Source organism: Carassius gibelio, chromosome B4 (genome assembly GCF_023724105.1).
Source record: "Carassius gibelio isolate Cgi1373 ecotype wild population from Czech Republic chromosome B4, carGib1.2-hapl.c, whole genome shotgun sequence".
Taxonomy (NCBI): domain Eukaryota; kingdom Metazoa; phylum Chordata; class Actinopteri; order Cypriniformes; family Cyprinidae; genus Carassius; species Carassius gibelio.
The window spans coordinates 7,849,135-7,861,390 of NC_068399.1; the positions used below are offsets into that span (position 1 = coordinate 7,849,135).

At 37.4% G+C, this 12,256-nt stretch overlaps 3 protein-coding genes across 4 annotated transcripts in view; 2 read left to right on the top strand and 1 right to left on the bottom strand.

The window, feature by feature from the left end:
• The window catches only part of LOC127955956 (zinc finger protein 501), a 315,828-nt gene that overhangs the window by 120,626 nt on the left and 182,946 nt on the right, over positions 1-12,256 (top strand). The gene's annotated exons all lie outside the window — the stretch shown is intronic.
• The window catches only part of LOC127956046 (zinc finger protein 93-like), a 235,215-nt gene that overhangs the window by 102,937 nt on the left and 120,022 nt on the right, over positions 1-12,256 (top strand). The gene's annotated exons all lie outside the window — the stretch shown is intronic.
• LOC127955934 (zinc finger protein 658B-like) overlaps positions 1-12,256 on the bottom strand; it is a 97,830-nt gene that overhangs the window by 80,667 nt on the left and 4,907 nt on the right. The gene's annotated exons all lie outside the window — the stretch shown is intronic.

The window sequence follows — 12,256 nt, forward strand, 5'->3', positions numbered from 1 at the left end:
AGTAAGGTAGACTTTGGTAGAAGTTGAAGCCACGGTTTAGAATATTACTTGAGTAAAAGTCTTAAAGTATGTGATATTTATTGTACTCAAGTACAAAAGTATTTGTTTTTATCTTAAATTTACTTAAGTATTGAAAGTAAAAGTACAAGTTACTGCACAATGTAGAAGAAGCAAATATATATGTATGTATATATATATATATATATATATATACATATATATATATATATATATATATATATATATATATAAGTGTATTGTTGTAATATAATTTTATGACACAAATTTTGAAATAGGCTTCAATCAAACACATTTTAATTCAGATTCTGTATAGCAGGCTGATCTTAACTGATCTTAACGTCTGTTAACTAATGACTCATGCAGCCGTTCGCGCCGTGGTGATTTAAAAAAAAAAGTGGAACGTTGGCCTATTTTTACGTTTGCACGTGACTGTTTTGAACCCGTGTTTTGCTGTGTCCGACCCGATTTGCGGGTCACCAGTAAGTACCCGAACCCGTGCAGGACTCTAATACACCTCTGTTTTTCAGAATTTAGCAATAAGAAATTACTCGTCATCCAGTTTTTTATATCGACTATGCATTCCATTAGTTTTTCAAATTGGTGAGCTGAGTAACATCAGCATAACAGTGAAAGCTAACACCATGTTTCCTGATGATATCTCCCAAGGGTAACATATAAAGCATGAATAGTAGCGGCCCTAGTACTGAGCCTTGAGGTACTCCATACTGCACTTGTGATCGATATGAAACATCTTCATTCCCTGCTACGAACTGATGGCGGTCATATAAGTACGATTTAAACCATGCTAATGCACTTCTATTAATGCCAACAAAGTGTTCAAGTCTATGCAAAAGAACGTTGTGGTCAATTGTGTCAAACGCAGCACTAAGATCCAATAAAACTAATAGAGAGATACACCCACGATCAGATGATAAAAGCAGATCATTTGTAACCCTAAGGAGAGCAGTCTCAGTACTATGATACTGACTGGAAGTCCTCACATATACCTTCTCTAAGAAGGTATATAATTGTAAGGATACCACCTTTTCTAGTATCTTGGACAGAAAAGGAAGATTCGAGATTGGTCTATAATTAACTAGTTCTTTGGGGTCAAGTTGTGGTTTTTTGATGAGAGGCTTAATAACAGCCAGTTTGAAGGTTTTGGGTACATATCCTAATGACAATGAGGAATTAATAGTCAGAAGAGCATTTATGACTTCTGGAAGCACTTCTTTTAGGAGCTTAGATGGTATAGGGTCTAACATACATGTTGGTTTAGATGATTTAACAAGTTTATACAATTCTTCCTCTCCTATAGTAGAGAATGAATGGAACTGTTCCTCAGGGGGTCTATAGTGCACTGTCTGATGCGATACTGTAGCTGATGGCTGAGTGGTTGCAATTTGATCTCTAATAGTATCGATTTTAGAAGTAAAGTAGTTCATATAGTCAATACTGCTGTGGTGTTGGGAAATGTCAACACTTGTTCAGGCTTTATTTTTGTTAATTTAGGCACTGTATTTAATAAATACCTGGGGTTATGTTTGTTTTCTTCTAAAAGAGAAGAAAAGTAATTGAATCCAGCAGTTTTTAATGCCTTTCTGTAGGATAGGTTACTTTCCCGCCAAGCAATACGAAATACCTCTAATTTTGTTTTCCTCCAGCTGCGCTCCATTTTTCGAGCTGCTCTCTTTAGGGTGCGAGTATGCTTATTATACCATGGTGTCAAACTGTTTTCCTTAACCTTCCTTAGGCATAAAGGAGCAACTGTATTTAAAGTGCTAGAAAAGAGAGAGTCCATAGTTTCTGTTACATCATCAAGTTGTTCTGAGGTTTTGGATATGCTAAGGAATTTGGATAAATCAGGAAGATAACTTAAAAAGCAGTCTTTTTTGGTAGAAGTGATGGTTCTACCATACTTGTAACAAGAAGTAGAATTTACAATTTTGGCTATATGAAGTTTGCACGAAACTAAATAATGATCTGAGATATTATCACTTGGCTGCCTAGTTTTAACACTATCAACATCAATTCCATGTGACAGTATTAAATCTAGAGTATGATTTCGACAATGAGTATATCCTGAAACATGTTGTCTAACACCAATAGAGTTCAGAATGTCTATAAATGCTGATCCCAATGCATCTTTTTCATTATCAACATGGATATTAAATTCACCAACTATTAAAACTTTATCTGCAGCCAGAACTAACTCAGATGTAAAATCACCAAACTCTTTACTAAAGTCTGTATGGTGCCCTGGTGGCCTGTATACAGTAGTCAGGACAAACATGACAGGGGATTTATCATTAACATTTGTTTCTTACGAGTTCATTACTTCAAACGAGTTATACTTGAAGCCTGCCCTCTGATAAATCCTGAAAACATTGTTATAAATTGAAGCAACACCTCCTCCTTTGCCTTTTAGACGCGGCTCATGTTTATAACAGTAATCTTGGGGGGTGGACTCATATAAAATAAAGTTATCATCAGGTTTTAGCCAGGTTTCTGTCAAAAAGAGCACATCTAGATTATGATATTATTTACAAAAAGTGTTTTCGTAGAAAGGGATCTGATATTCAATAAGCCAAGCTTTATCATTTGTTTATCCATAGTGCATTTGTTTTTTATTTGTTGAACCTCAATTAAATTGTTAGCCTTAACTTGGTTTGGATGTTTTTTGTATTTTCTAGTTCGGGGAACAGACACAGTCTTTATAGTGTGATATCTAGGTGAAAGAGTCTCTATGTGCTGAGAATTAACTGACCTCTGTGACGTGTGGCAGCTAGCAGACGGTCGGTTTAGCCAGTCTGTCTGCTTCCTGACCTGGGCCCCAGTTAGTCAAGTATAAACACTAAGACTATTTGGCATATTTCTAGAGAGAACAGTGGCGCCACCCCAGGAGGGATGAAGACAATCTCTTTTAAACAGGTGAGGTCTGCCCCAAAAGCTCGTCCAATTGTCTATGAAACCTATGTTATTCTGTGGGCACCACTTAGACATCCAGCCATTGAGTGATGACAATCTGCTATGCATCTCGTCACCACGGTAAGCAGGCAGGGGACCAGAGCATATTACAGTGTCTGACACCGTGCTTGCAAGTTCACACACCTCTTTAATGTTATTTTTAGTGATCTCCGACTGGCGAAGTCGAACATCAGTAGCGCCAGCATGAATAACAATCTTACTGTATTTACGTTTAGCATTAGCCAGCACTTTTAAATTTGCCAAAATGTCAGACGCTCTGGCTCCCGGTAAACATTTGACTATGATGGCTGGTGTCTCTATATTCACGTTCCGTACAATAGAATCACCAGAGCCCTAACATTCTTACTGTCCTCAATTAAAGTTTGGATGCGTGTGTCTAATTCTGAAATCTTCTTTGTCCGCCTAACTATTTCCCTGCATTTATCACATGTGAATCCCTCATCTGCGAGAGAGAGAGAGATAAACTGTACATGTGGCAAGAGGTGCAAATAACAATACCAGGAGAAGCCATTACTCACCGTGCTTGATGAAATATTCTTACTGCAATTGTTTGATGAACTTGTGAAAAACTGGAGCGAGAGAGAGGAGAAAACAGGGATAGGTTCGAATGAAAACGCTAATGACAAGCTAACGAGTGCTAATGCAATGCAGGTGTACTGCACTCATGGATATAAAATAAAAGTGAACGATCAAAATTAATCTAAAAAGATTGATCGAAAGTATCAGAAATATGGTATAAATTAAGTTATATTTATCACTTAAAAAAACAGTGATAGTAAGATAAAGATTCTAGCGAAAAAATAAAATAAAATAAAAACAGCTACACGGAGCTACGATTAGCTACAGAAGGCCAACAGGAAGTAGAGAAAACACTGTCCAACAGCGACACCCGCAGTCAGGGAGTCTAAGCACACAAAGTGTTGGTGAAATAACACATTAGTGGACCAGAGGGAATATAGATTTTTTTTCCAGGAAAATTCAAGAACTTTCAAGAAACTGTATCTATGGATGTTTATTTTCAAAAACTTTCCAGGGCCTTGAATTTTTATTTTTCAGATTAACAAACTTTCAAGGATTTCAAAAAGCCGTGTGAACGGTGTGTTAAAAATTAAGAACAAAGATACTGTGGTGGTAGCCAAGAACAAGCAGGACAGTTGTGGGAAAAATATTTTTGATTTATTCTTCCATCTAAACAATAACAAAAATCCACAGAAGCAGATATATCAAAAGTCCAGTTCAACATAATTCCTGCAAACTCAACAAAAACAAAGAAAAAATAACTGAACTTAAACAGGCCTACAAAAAGAATAAATCTGCCCTGCTAGCAGAGTAACAATACAATGTAATAACTGAAATCAGCCCAGATGATCAACCGACTGACTGGGTAGTACCAACAACCTCTAAATATACCCATGTAGCTTCTACCAAACAAAATTAAAAAGAAATCAATCAGATAACACCTTAACAGAAATCCCAAATAACAAAAAGATTCACAACAAAAAATGCTTTTTAACATTTACTTAAATGTTGGTGACACATGGAATGTGACAGTTCACTCCATGGCCAGAGACTCTAGGACTCTTGGTAAGGTACAAACAAAGAAAAGAAGTGTGCACCCTTCTATGTTTAATAAACTATTAAATAATCTTTACTGTGTTTGTGTGTGTGTGTGTGTGTTTTTTAATCAGAAATAAGGGAATTTAAAAATAACAAATTACTAAATCAAACATTAACCATTAAACAAAGTAAATTTAAATATAGCAATAACCAAATAAATGATGGTAGAAGCTAAACGTGAGGTGGGCTACGCACCCATCACAGATACACATTACAACTACTAATAAACCAAATAATGGCTTATTTTCAGGTACAAAAGGTTTACTTAACAGGAAAAGGAACATTCAATAAATGTAATGAACAAATCTAATAATAAAACAAATAAAAAAACTGGCCCGCTTTGGCCCAAAGTTTTCGTCGGGCCTAAAAACCCTGGCCGTTGGCCCCGAGGATGCCCCGGCGAGGCACGATCAAGCCCCGGAAGTGACAGTGGAAACGCGACTGGCCCTGGCACGCACTAGCACGCCCAGTTTAAGCTCGATAGTGGAAACACGGCTACTGTGGATGTTCATGTGATCCTTAAGTTGTGATGAGTGTGTGAAACACTTCTCGCACTAATTACGTGTACAGTTTCTCTCCAGTGTGGAACCTCTCATGTATTTTAAGACTTGATGAATTATTGAATCTCTTGTCACAGCGTGAACACTTATAAGGTTTCTCTCCAGTGTGGATGTTCATGTGATCCTTAAGGTGTGCTGAGCGTGTGAAACACTTCTCACACTGATTACATGTGTACAGTTTCTCTCCAGTGTGGAACCTCTCATGTATTTTCAGACTTGATGAATTATTGAATCTCTTGTCACAGCGTGAACACTTATAAGGTTTCTCTCCAGTGTGGATCCTCTCATGTGTTTTCAGGTCTGCTGACCTATTGAATCTCTTGTCACAATGTGAACACTTAAAAGGTTTCTCTCCAGTGTGGATCTTCTCATGTGTTTTTAGATGTGACGACTGTTTGAATCTCTTGTCACAAAGTGAGCACTCGTAAGGTTTCTCTCCAGTGTGGATCCTCTCATGTTTTTTCATGTCTGTTGACCTATTGAATCTCTTGTCACAATGTGAACACTTAAAAGGTTTATCTCCAGTGTGGATCCTCTCATGTGTTTTCAGGTCTGTTGACCTATTGAATCTCTTGTCACAGTGTGAACACTCAAAGGGTTTTTCTCCAGTATGGATCCTCTCGTGCCGTTTTAAACTGTCCGTTGAAGTGAAAGTTTTTTCACACTCTGAGCACTTGTACTCCTTCACAGCAGTATGTATTTTCTGATGTACATTCAAAATTGAAAAACATGAAAAACTCCTTCCACACGAATAACATGAATACGACTTCTCCTTTGTATGAACTGTCTGGTGTTTTTTCAGGTCTGAAGCGCTCAAAAATGTTTTATCACATTTAACACATGAGCACAGTTTCTCTCCAGCTTGGATGTTCAAGTGATCCTTAAGATGTGATAAGCGTGTGGAACACTTCTCAAACTGATCACAAGTGAACGGTTTCTCTCCAGTATGACATCTCATGTGAAAATCAAGATTATATTTGCTTGTCAAACTCTTTCCACACTGAGTGCAGGTGAAAGGTTTATCCTCAACTTCACTCCATTTTTTGTTCTCCTCACTTTCTTCAATAAACTCTGAAATAAAAGCAAAAAAGTTCACTTGTCAGTAACTTGAAAAAGTTTGTTCTTTCTGATACAATTGTATAAACTAAACCTTCCTGCAAAAATAAAAAATATCATTTTTAAAACTTATTTTTGAGACTATTTATTTATTCAGATTTGAAAAAGAAAATCATGAGACATGTGGCTTTCAACCCATTACTTTTCTAGATTCAACTCATTTCATGTATTTTTATATCAAATAAAAAAAAATGTAAGTGTGTATAACTTTTAATGTATATCAGTGTCTATAACTTTTAATATTTTTGAGCACCATCAAATCTGGTTGATTAAAAAGTAAAGCCCAAAGGGTCTTCTTTCCAAAGACACCAAAATTATGTTTGTAACACACTAAAGTAGGAAACTGTTACAATTATAAGTTAGGTAGAGCACTTTCATTTGTGAGACCCATAATGGGGAGTGCTGGCTAACAGGTTAAAAATCCCAAATTTCCCCATTGGCATCTGACCATCATGGCCTCTTAATCATCCCCATACATTGATTGGTTTCACTCTTTCTCATCTCCACCAATAAGCTGGTGTGTATTTGGGCGTTCTACTGCAATATGGCTTCTGTCGCATCATCCAGGTGGACGCTGGACACTGGTGGTGGACGAGGAGATTCCCCCTTTCATGTAAAGCGCTTTGAGTACCCAGAAAAGCACTATATAAATGTAACTGTAACACTTTCTATGAAGCCTGTATTTGTAATACATTATAAATGTATTCTTAAGTCATTATAATCATTGCATAGTGCATTCAAAAAAAAAAAAAACTATGAATATTCATGAGATGATACTACATATTATAATATTTACTTATTTGAGTTTATAGCTTTTAAGAGTATGATGATTTATAACACAATGAACAGGTTGCATCTACTTACAATGTATTATACAGGTGCTGGTCATAATTAAAATATCATCAAAAAGTTGATTTCACAAATTCCATTCAAAAAGTGAAACCTGTATATTGTATTTATTCATTACACACAGACTGATATATTTCAAATGTTTCATATATTTCAAAACTCAGGTGAGTTTGCTGGTCAATTAAGAACAGGGATACCATGGTCCTTAAACCAGGTACTGGTAGCATTGGAACTGTGTGCAGGTGCCAAGTCCTGTTGGAAAATGAAATCTTCATCTCCATAAAGTTGGTAAGGAGAAGGAAGCATGAAGTGCTCTAAAACTTCCTGGTATACGGCTGTGTTGACCTTGGACCTCAGAAAACACAGTGGACCAAAACCAGCAGATGACATGGCACCCCAAACCATCACTGACTGTGGAAACTTTACACTGGACCTCAAGCAACGTGGATTGTGTGACTCTCCTCTCTTCCTCCTGACTCTGGGACCTGATTTCCAAAGGAATTGCTAAATTTACTTTAATCAGAGAACATAACTTCGGACCACTCTTCAGCAGTGCAGTCCTTTTTGAAGCAAGCCGCTTCTGATGCTGTCTGTTGTTCAAGAGTGGCTTGACACAAGGAATGCGACAGCTGAAACCCATGTCTTGCATATGTGCGTAGCGGTTCTTGAAGCACTGACTCCAGCTGCAGTCCACTCTTTGTGAATCTCCCCCACATTTTTTATTTTTTGATAATCCTCTCCAGGGTGCGGTTATCCCTATTGCTTGTACACTTTTTTCCTACCACATCTTTTCCTTCCCTTCGCCTCTCTATTAATGTACTTGGACACAGAGCTCTGTGAACAGCCAGCCTCTTTTGCAATGATCTTTTGTGTCTCGCCCTCCTTGTGCAAGGTGTCAATGGTCGTCTTGTGGACAACTGTCAAGTCAGCAGTCTTCCCCATGATTGTGTAGCCTACAGAACTAGACTGAGAGACCATTTAAAGGCTTTGCAGGTGTTTTGAGTTAATTAGCTGATTAGAGTGTGGCACCAGGTGTCATCAATATTGAACCTTTTCACAATGTTTTAATTTTCTGAGATACTGAATTTGGGATTCTCCTTAGTTGTCAGTTATAATTATCAAAATTAAAAAAAATATATCAGGCTGTGTGTAATCAATGAAAAGAATATACAAGTTTCACATTTTGAATGGAATTAATGAAATTAACTTTTTGATGATATTCTAATTATATGACCAGCACCTGTATTTCTCATAGTTATAAATGTATGAAAAGTCCCATTTCTTGCCATTTTTCTGATGCCACTTTACTTAAAGCAGTCAAAGACCACTTGTAAGTAGTAATTACTTACATTTTTTTCCTCTTAACAGCCATAAGATCAGATATCAAATTAATGTGTGATATGACACATTTGCTTTGAACAATTTATTTTGATGATACCCTTTAGACAGCTGTTAATAAATAACTCTGCAATTACATATCACCTAGCGGTCATTAGAGTATTAGTATTCTAAATATATGCTAACACTTTATTTTGATGGTCAACCAAGAGATAAAATGAGTATAAGTGTCTTTGCCAGTATGTTAGCTTACAATACTAGATTCAACAATTCTTGAGCACACTGATACTCTAATGATAGAGTTAGTTGGCATATAGTTGCAAAATTGCTTTTAGTCAACTGATTAAGGGGACCATCAAAATAAAATGTAACCATATAAAACATTGAATTTTTTTCAGTTGAGGTGTTAAGCTCACATCAATTAGTTAACATTAGCTCCGAAGAAACACTCAAATAACACTCAACATCTAACCACTCACAAGCTGTAGTAAGATACTGTACTGATATTAAATATCAAGATATTATACAGTCCATTATACTATTAATGAAGTAGATTTATTATGGTGTTCATTGAGTGTTATAAATAATCATACTCTAACTTATAAGCACAAATACATTAGTATTATGACATATTATAATTGACGTTATGATTATTCATGAGTTTATATAAAATGTCATACATATTTTATAATGCATTATGCATTCATTATAATACCTTAAGAATTCCCTTATAATGTTTCATAAATACAGGCTTCAAAGAAAGTTTTACCAATGTGACAAATTATTATTATATGTAAATGCCCACGTCACCTCAAAAAACAGGTTAATCTCAGATACAGTTAGTTTTAAGTAGGCGGCGTGCTGAGAGGAAGTTCCCGGACAGAGATCAAGTCTAGTATTGGACTAAAACGGCCCTTTAAACCAGATTGAACAGAAATCTGTTTTTACGATATTACAATATACATTATCAGTGTTTCTTATACACTGATTTATTTGTGGTGTCTTACCACTAAAGGCTTTTAAAGTTTGACATTGTTGAATAAACATGAGCTCAACATGTTTTAAAATCATAAAATGACGTGGGTGATTTATATGAAAGTATCTTTGAAGGGAACCGTCTTCAGAAAAGGTTTGATGTCATTTTCACTATATGTCGTAAAGTAGTGTTCATGAGCTCAGCACTGCTTTGTGTAAAGCCGTTACTGGGGAGCCCACTGTTTTAGCGCTCCATAAGTATGTCCTGCTGAAAGAGGATGAGCCCATGTCCAGAAAGATGTTTTTGTTAGGTCTGCTTGATTATGGCAAAAATCATAACCATAGTTGGGGGGTGGGGGGTGTAATGTAATTAATATAACAGCACAGTCTTCAATGTAAGAATCAAAAATGGTTTCTTCATTCAATAGAATTGAGTGATTTTGTCTTTGTCTATTGTTTGACTCATATTAAGCACAGAAACAGCAAAAGGAATATTACTTATTGCCACTTTAAGAGCCTCACAGATTAAAGTTTCTGTTACAGTTGAATCTTCATTCTTAACTGTTTACTCTCATTTAAAACATAACTGATTTAAGGTTTACATGAATATACATGAACACCAAGTGCTGCATTTTTGCATTTATATGATGGTATAAAGTATACTGTTTTTCCCAGTCAACACATATTTTGATAACCAAGGCAATAATAATCGGCTCTCTTGGATAGGGCTGTCACTTTCAGTTCAAAAATCAATTGCACAATCGATCTGACCAACCAAAAAATTAACTTAATCCCAAAAAAACCTTTCCACTGCATTTCATTGCTGTGATTAAAGCTGTCATTAAAGCACCTGCTGAGATCATTTCAGTAATCGTCTTGTTAACTCAGGTGAGAATGTTGACGAGCACAAGGCTGGAGATCATTATGTCAGGCTGATTTGGTTAGAATGGCAGACTTGACATGTTTAAAAGGAGGGTGATGCTTGAAATGATTGTTCTTCCATTGTTAACCATGGTGACCTGCAAAGAAATGTGTGCAGCCATCATTGCGTTGCATAAAAATGGCTTCACAGGCAAGGATATTGTGGCTACTAAGCACCTAAGTCAACAATTTATAGGATCATCAAGAACTTCAAGGAAAGAGGTTCAATTCTTGTAAAGAAGGCTTCAGGGAGTCCAAGGAAGTCCAGCAAGCACCAGGATCGTCTCCTAAAGAGGATTCAGCTGCGGGATCGGAGTGCCACCAGTGCAGAGCTTGCTCAGGAATGGCAGCAGGAAGGTGTGAGTGCACCTGCACGCACAGTGAGGCGAAGACTTTTGGAAGATGGCCTGGTGTCAAAAAGGGCAGCAAAGAAGCCACTTCTCTCCAAAAAAAAAACATCAGGGACAGATTGATATTCTGCAGAAAGTATAGTGAATGGACTGCTGAGGACTGGGGCAAAGTCATATTCTCCAATGAAGCCCCTTTCCGATTGTTTGGGGCATCTGGAAAAAGGCTTGTCTGGAGAATAAAAATGTGAGCGCTACCATCAGTCCTGTGTAGGGATGGGTATAGTCAAGGTTTTAACGGTATTACTACTCTTACCGATATTGCTTAACGGTCCGGTACTTTAACGGTATTCTTATCGGTACTTTGCGTTGTGTTAGGCAGTCGAAAACTTTGCATTTCTCTGTCTGCACATAATGCACTTTTGAAAGATGCTTTGACAGTTTGCTTGTGTTTCCGCCCTTACATGCAAAGATTTTGTTGCACTTATGACAACCAGTGTTGTCTGCATCAACTCTAGTAAAGTATAACCACACTTTGGAACGTTTTGTTGTTTCCGCCCATCGTCACTCTTTTTTATTAAGCAGGAGTTTTCGTCCTGTAAGTGGCCATTCACATATCGCGTCTAAAAACGCGTGGAAAACTCTAGGCGCGCCGCTTTCTGATTTTTTTTTTCCCCAAAGCCTTCGGCCACCTGCGCTCCCGAGGAGTCTGCCGTTTCTAAGCAACCATGACCTGATCTCTCCATGAAGACGCGGAAATTTCAGCAATAGATAAATGGATTTTGCAGCACTAAAATCTGCTTGCAGTAGCACTGCTACAAAATTAATTTAAAAATCCACATACAGCTATCAGCTGTTCCTTCATCTTGGCTGAGCTTTCAACGTTTTTACGGAAAAGGTGAGGAAGTTACATGACCTGCAATGCTCTTGCGGCATTCTGAAAAGTTTAGATGTTTTTAACTCGATGCGGTGCGGATGCGCCTGGAAAAAACGAGTGCGTCACACCGCGTGCGCGTCGCAACGCTTCCATTATGAGCGCGCATAACGCGCGCCTACATTTGACATAACGAACTTGAGCGCGCAAAAGACATGATATGTGAATGGCCCCTTATGCGTGTGTGTGCGTGCCGTGCTTGTTCTTGTTTTGTGTGTGTGACACAGACAGCCTCCGCGGCGCGCATGAGAGAACTCGCAGATTTCACAGACAAACGTCTTAATAATATAACAAATTAGAACTGTTTGGTTAGATAAAATGTGCACGATAACATTATTAAGCAAATCTCTTCGCCATCGTCACTCTTTATTATCAAGCGGGAGTTTTCATACGGTAATGTCTGTGCATGCGCCACTCTCGTTGTGGTGTGTGTGTGTGTCGGTGTGTGTGACTGACAGCCTCCGCAGCACACATGAGAGATCTCGCAGATCTCACAGACAAACGTCTTAATATGATCGCACATTAGAAATGTTTGGTGAGATTAAATGTGCACGATAACATTATTAAGCAAAAATACATAGTACATTAAT